We start from the raw sequence: 7,500 nt of genomic DNA on the forward strand, positions 1-7,500 counted from the left end.
CTATACAGCACACAATACTTAGGCTTCTTACAATACATTCTTCCATTTTTCTTCTTCATGTGTCAGGTCTGGAGCAAACATTGACGATCATGGTATCTACACTACACTATTGTCTGTCTTCCTGACCAGCTCTTTTTCTCATTGTACTATTTGTTGCAAAGTTGTTCAGGCAATATTCTGTGTATGTTGTTCTTTGTCTTCTTCTGCTCTTCTTTCCCTCTATCTTTCCAAACACACCTCAATTACACTGTATCAAAAAGTTAAATTTGTACTCTAAAAATAGGATCAAGAACCCAAAAAACCGCGAAGACTTGATGACAATGCTGCCCCCTCTTTCACGCGGCAAGAAGTAAGTGCAATGTTAATGTGCTGCCATTTGCGGCCAACCCATGCTGTGTTGGATAGTACATCGTAGAAATAAGGGGGTATTAAAGAGTCAATAGAATATCTGCCCCAAGTGGAAAGGGAAATGAACTAGCGTCTTGTGCATTCAAAACTCCAAAACAAAAGTCTTACAGATACAGTCAGGCCCTGGTAGAGAAGGCAAGAAAAGAGGGGTGGGGTGGGGGTGGGATATTAGAGGGATGTAATATTTGTATAATAAAACATATATTTTTAGAATTGTAGGGTCTTCAAGGCACATAGTTTTGAGAAAATGAGATAAAAAGATTGACATTTTCAGCTAAAATCTTATATTTTTACATCATTTTTGTATAGCGTCAAACTGAAAAAGGTCAGATTATCTCGACCCTTTGACACAGTGTGTCGGATATCTGTATAAGTAATGTGTAGTGTGTAACTCTGTTCTTACAATAGAAAAAGGAATAAGAACCCTTATGTTCTAAGAGACCGACAACAGAGAGTAGTTAGAACTCTGTCATTCTGAGGGTAGCATAAAACGTGGAGTAACAACCCTGTCATTCTGAGGGCACACACACACAATCAAATTCACCCAAGATCACTGTGCACAAGTCAATGTAAAGAAGGCTAATTCAGGGAAGGCACTTGTTTTAAAATTGCAAATACAATAACTTGCCCCAAACTGCCTTTGATTGAACCCCAAAGCAATATCATGCTCATATCAGCCACAGGCAGTCTCTCAGTTTTGAGTTCGTTGTTTTAAGTCCGAGTTTTACGGCATTTGCAACACATATAGGTCATATTATAAGAAGTACCGAAGTCTCTCAAGTTCGTGAATACTTTTTGCCAAAAGAACCACACAAGTCATTACAGCAACACTTCCATGATTCAGCTCGTGCCTGGTACAGTTTGTCCGGCCGACACCCAGTGACGTCATGGATCCATGTTGACAGACAGAATTAAAGAAAAACAAATTCTGCGCGATAGCGGTCATTGTCGTGATGGGAAGTAGCAACACAGATGGCCGGAATAAGCTGGGGGAGGGAAGAGGAGGGGAGAGGAGGTAAGGGGAGGGGAGGGTAGGGAAGGGAGGGGGGAACTTGGTTCTGGATGTGGGTCTTCAGACGTGACCTAAGAACTGCCGAGAAGCTGAGAACCACGCCTGGAGAAGGTCATTGGAACCACGAGAGGAGGGGAAAAAGCTGGTTGCAAAATCTGCATTGGTGCCCCAACCAGTCAGCCAGACAGCGGCATGGTATTATGTGGAAGTGAAGGTGAAGCAAGGAGATTACTGTAAGTTTGTTGTAATGTCCTTGAGGTGAAGGTGGAGACCAGTCTAGTACCCCGTGGGTAGTCTGGGACCCGAGCACAGCACACGCCGAGACAGCAGACCCGCATCGTTGACGTAAGTAGGTCAGTAGGTCAGTTCTTGCAGAGGTCTTTGGGGGTTCTTCTAGGGCATTCGTAGCTGGCAATAGTTCTGTTTGAACACCGTCCCTCTGCAAACCACACATAAATCTCTGGCAACTGTACCATTGGAACACCCTCCCTTGAAAAGCTCACAGTAATCTCTGGCAATTGTTCCGTTTGAACACCCTCCCTCGGAAACACATATACATCTCTGGCTGTTACGTCTTTTCGCAGTCCGTTAACACGTAAGCTGCAATCCTTTGACGTCGCTGCCTGGAACTTGTCACTGCCGAGATCGCCGTCACTGGGGTCACAGTACGTGACGTCATTAGATATGTTCGATCGCTTCCATTAGGAATTTTGTCGCTTCAGCTGCAAAAACGACAGTAGCTGTCCAGTCAGACTTTCACCTGAATAGAAAAGAGGAAAAAAATTGTTATTTGTTGTCGTTTTTATTGTTTGAGCGTATGTATGCATGCTGATTTACTTGTACTTTATGTAGAGGTGAGCGTATTGTATTATTATTATTATTATTATTATTATTATTATTATTATTATTATTATTATTATTATTATTGTTATTATTATTATTATTATTATTATTATTATTATTATTATTATTATTATTATTATTATTATTATAATAATTATAATTAATATTATTATTATTATTATTATTATTATTATTATTATTATTATTATTTTTATTTTTATTATTATTATTATCATTATTATTATTATTATTATTGTTATTATTGTTATTGCTGTTATCATTATTGTTATCATTCTTCTTCTTCTTCTTCTTCTTCTTCTTCTTCTTCTTCTTCTTCTTCTTCTTCTTCTTCTTCTTCTTCTTCTTCTTCTTCTTCTTCTTCTTCTTCTTCTTACCATTATTATTATTATTATTATTATTATTATTATTATTATTATTATTATTATTATTATTATTATTATTATTATTATTATTATTATTATTATTATTATTATTATTATTATTTGTAATAATAATTACTATTATAATTAGTAATAGTAGCAGTAATAATGACAGTAATAATTATAATAATAACTACTGCTTTGATATAGCTCCTACCCAAGCTTTCCAGCATGCCCTATGCACTTTACAACTGACTATTGTTACCCCAGCAGACACTTGGACACTCGAAACACTCTAGGTCGATTAAGTTTTCAAACCCTAACCAACACACAGAATCTGTCAAATGGCATCAGCAACGCTTTAAAAATGTGTGTCTGTAGCTGTTTTGATCTTTTGTTTGGTTTGCTCTGTTTTGTCAATTAATACTACATGTATTTTTAAAAATCAGAAATCGGCCGTTGTACTGTGACTTGAGGGTGCGGTGGCGGAGCGGTTAGTGCTCTCGTCTCCGAAGCGGAAAGTTCGTGTTCCTTCCTCGGTTCGGACACGGATTTTTTTCGCCCCCTCCTGCCCACCCAGCAGTAATGGGTACCTGATTTCGAGTTGGGGAAGTAAAGGCGGCGTGGAAAGGAACTGGCCACTCTACCACAATATGCCGAAGACCCAGGAAGTTGTCTTTCTGACAAGGCAATCCCCAATGTCCGGATCGGATGCGGGAACAACTTTACTTTACTGTGACTTAGGTAAAACAGCTGGACATGACGGAAATATCGGCACTGGTCATTGTGAACTCGTAAACGAAAGGCAGTAGTTGTAAGTTTTACTCCTATGACAAATGCGGGTTTACCTCCTAAAATCTTCATTTGTTATCAACTTTGGTTTATTTGATTAAATGAAGAATTCCTGGTTAGAGGAAAGGAGAAGTGAGATTTAGATGTTCACAGAGTTTAATAATACCCATAAATTTTTAAAAATGAAAGTCTCAATTATATTGCCTTTCTTCTTTTGACAATACGCCAGTAGCTAACAGGGTCTTTAAATTTTCAACAAGCCAAGAAATAAAGGGGAGAGATTAGGAGGACGTATTTTTGACTGGAAAGTAGGCACACGCCAGACTCGAGCATCCGCCAACGAAACCACGTTATTAGATCAACACATAAGACTGTCGTAATACATAATTTGTATAAAACATTAAAGTAAAAATGATAATATCAGTGCAACATATTTTAATTTTGGCTGCAACAAACCTCCCCCCACCCCCTCAACAACATACCCCCCCCCCCATCTACCACCATTGCGCTCTTCGAAAGTGCCAAATTGTACTTGTTTAACGCCCCGTCGCTGTACTGTACTTTTTTTTAAATTATGAGAGGCGGGGCCTCCAAATTTAACGTCCATCGGATTCCCGAAAGTACCAAGCCAAATTGGTGTAGAGCATTGCCTACAGTACACAGTAAGCGTTGGTGGAGAACCAGCCTTAGAAACTGCAAAACAACCCAATTTCAGAACGCTCCGTTGGGGTTTCGAGCCAGGTCTACCCGCTTCGTAGTCCAGTATGGTACCAACTGAGCTCACGACAGCTTGTGGTCTTCTTCTTCTTTTTTTTAGTAAGTGTTTTACGGCGCTCGCAACTGCATAAGTCCATTTGAGCGCGCGGGACACATTAAACATTTTTCAGTTGGTGATAGGAAATTTTGACTTTTGGTTGGGTGACGGCCGAAGCATATTCTTATAATTTTTAGACCACCAATGGATCTTTAACGAGCGCAACTTGCACACGGGACCTCCCAGATGTTTCACCCTTGTCCGAGAAGGCTAGGTGTAGATCTTTCCTACCAGAAGGTCAGGGGTGTGGCTGAAAGACAGCAGTAAGAACGAGCTAAGGAGTAGCAATAGAAAGGCTGCAGAAAAAGTCAGGAGTCCAGAGGAGGGGACAAAGGAGGTGAGGAGGTGGGGGCAGAAAGTAGAGACGAAAGCAGACGATAGAACATTGCTAGAGAGCAGGAAAGGAGGTAGAAGGAGAACATTTTTTAGAGAAAAAAAATATCCTCTCTACCCGGATTCGAACCCGGGATCTTTGAATGAGAGGCGAACACCTTAACCTCTAGGCCACGAGAGCCCTCCTCGTGTTCTTCGACAATAGACATTTTGGTCAGAAGCAGAAACGTTGCCCAATTGAGAGAATCGCGAGCTTATCGGGGGGAGGGGGGGGGGGGGGGGCAATGATTATAAATACTGTCTCTGATCGGGGGGAGCAAAATGGTAAATTGGTTTATCAGAAATCCAAGAAAGCGTGACGCTCCCTGCGCTGGCCAAAGAGAATGTTCTGGGTGTCTCGTTTCTCCGCGTGCCAGTGTGTCAGAACTGAAGCCAGGGGCCCATATCTCTGGCAGCGGATTCAGCTTTCCACAAAATGTTGAGGTTTGAACATCGAGTCTTCGCTGAGCTGGTGTGATAACAGTAACTGTTGCATTTCAGTCCTCAGTAACCCCCTCCGCTCTCTCTCTCTCTCTCTCTCTCTCTCTCTCTCTCTCTCTCTCTCTCTCTCTCTCTCTCTCTCTCTCTCTCTCTCCCCTCCATGTCTCTCTTTCTCTCTCTCTCCCCTCTCTCTTTCTCTCTCCCGTCTCTCTCTCCCTCTGTCCCCCTCTCCTCTCTCTCTCTCTCTCTCTCTCTCTCTCTCTCTCTCTCTCTCTTCCTCCCTTTCTAATTAAAATCTAGGTACACAGACAACAGACAGACAGACAAACAACAGACCAAAAAGCCATACTGAGACGCATTTCGAACCAGCGTAAACTAATCTGAAACACTGATTTGCACCTTTCAAAGAATTCATGTTGCTTCCTGTATTTTTAAAGTTTGGATGAATAAAATAGAATCGAAAAATTTGTGTGAATGATGAAATTATGCTTCTTTTTTACTTTACTTTTATTTTATTTTATTTTATTTATTTTTTAGGAAGTCCCCCAAACAGCTAATCTTCTGGCGTCCCCTTCGGAAAGAATCTTTACGTGCAAATTCTACCCTCCGATGCAGTGAAAAAATCGGACTTTCCAAAGTTCCATTCTTTTTCCACAAATCTAATCACCCGAAACACAAATCTGTTAATGGCAGACGGCACACGAGCATGCTGCTAAAAGTGCTGTTTGGCACTCTCTGCTCTGGGCGGATTCCTAAATTCTTCTTTCTTTCTTTCTTTCTTTCTTTTTTGCCTTTTGGTGCGAGAATTGTTTACGTGTATGTTTAAACGATCGACAGGATTGAGGTGTGGGGAGAATAACAAGGAGTGCGTCTTGTGACGAGTCAAAAGAAACCCGTAAATCCTACCCTTCTTCCCGAGTTGCGGACAGAATGAAAATATGTATCCGAAAATAAATAAATAAATATAATGAATGAATGAATGAAGAAATGAAGAAATGAATAAATGAATGAATGAATGAATGAATGAATGAATGAATGAATGAATGAATTTAAGTGAATAAATGAATAAGTCAAAATACATATATAAATATTCAGAAAAAACAAACAAATGAATCGATGAATAAATAACAAGTAAATAAACATATTAAACAAAAAAATATGGTAAAACAAAAATGAAAATGAATGTAACAAATTAATACAGGGAAGAAACCGATTAAGATTTAAACTAAATCATCCAATGAACCAATCAAATAAATCACCCGAATGAAGAAATGGACAGACACAAGTCAAAGACACAAATTGATACGAAGTAGGTTTCCAGAAGTACGTGAGAGACGATATCACAGACCGCGAACCGGTGTCTATGGTGCTACGGTTATTGCTTTAGTAAGTGTTTTACGGCACTCGCAACACAATAAGGTTTTACAAGTGCCGAAGATTAGAGGTGTCACAAGAGAGTAACAAACACAAGAAGGAGGGGAGATGAGGACGATAGAGGTTTGATAGGAAAGAAGAAGCAAACCACACCAGAGCACCCACCAACTACCCACGGTGCTGCGGTTAGACCTTCGCTGTCTCACGTTAGAGACGCCAGTTCGATTCCCGAGTGGGGAGAAAGTTTTTTTGTTTTATTTTTAAATTTCAGGATCGGTAGCACGTTCACAAATACCATGTCCTCCTTCCAAATCTGGTCATTTTGACGTTTAGCTCTTTATGAAGTTATATCATTATGACGTTTCGATCATTGTGATATTTAGATAATTATGAAGTTTGGATATGATATTTAGATCATTATGAATTTTAGATAATTATGACATTTAGATCATTATGATAATTAGATCATTATGAATTTTAGATAATTATGACTTTTAGATAATTATGAAGTTTATATCATAATGAAGTTTAGACCATTAGGACGTTTAGATTATTATGACATTTAGATCATTATGATATTTAGATCATTATGATATTTAGATCATTATGACGTTTAGATTATTATGACATTTAGATCATTATGATATTTAGACCATTATGACGTTTAGATTATTGTGACATTTAGATCATTATGATATTTAGATCATTATGATATTTAGATCATTATGATATTTAGATCATTATGAATTTTCGACTCCACCAAGTATTAGACGTGTAATGTCATGTGTGCGGATGAAAGCATTCTTTCTGATCTCTTATTTGTACGACGGTCTTTGGAAGAAATGTGCAATGTAGAAGACGATTAGACGATTTTATCGTTTGTAAAATGTCTCAAAGTCACTCATTCTCAGCCCCCCCCCCTTTCTCTCTCTCTCCCTCTCACTCTTTCACTCTCTCACTCTCTCTCTCTCTCACTGTCTCTCTCTCTCTCTCTCTCTCTCTCTCTCTCTCTCTCTCTCTCTCTGACGTGATTTTTCCGCTCTGATAACGCCAACTCTGTGAGG

General features: G+C 39.3%; 1 protein-coding gene across 1 annotated transcript in view; it reads right to left on the reverse strand.

Annotated features, from left to right (window-relative positions):
* Positions 1–761: 761 nt before the first annotated feature.
* Positions 762–7,500, reverse strand: part of LOC101861370 — a 12,300-nt gene continuing 5,561 nt past the window's right edge. Inside the window, exon 2 of the mRNA XM_005101853.2 lies at positions 762–2,180. The gene's annotated coding sequence lies outside the window, so the exon portion shown is untranslated. The remainder of the gene's footprint in view (positions 2,181–7,500) is intronic.

This window comes from Aplysia californica, unplaced genomic scaffold, assembly GCF_000002075.1.
Source record: "Aplysia californica isolate F4 #8 unplaced genomic scaffold, AplCal3.0 scaffold00301, whole genome shotgun sequence".
Taxonomy (NCBI): domain Eukaryota; kingdom Metazoa; phylum Mollusca; class Gastropoda; order Aplysiida; family Aplysiidae; genus Aplysia; species Aplysia californica.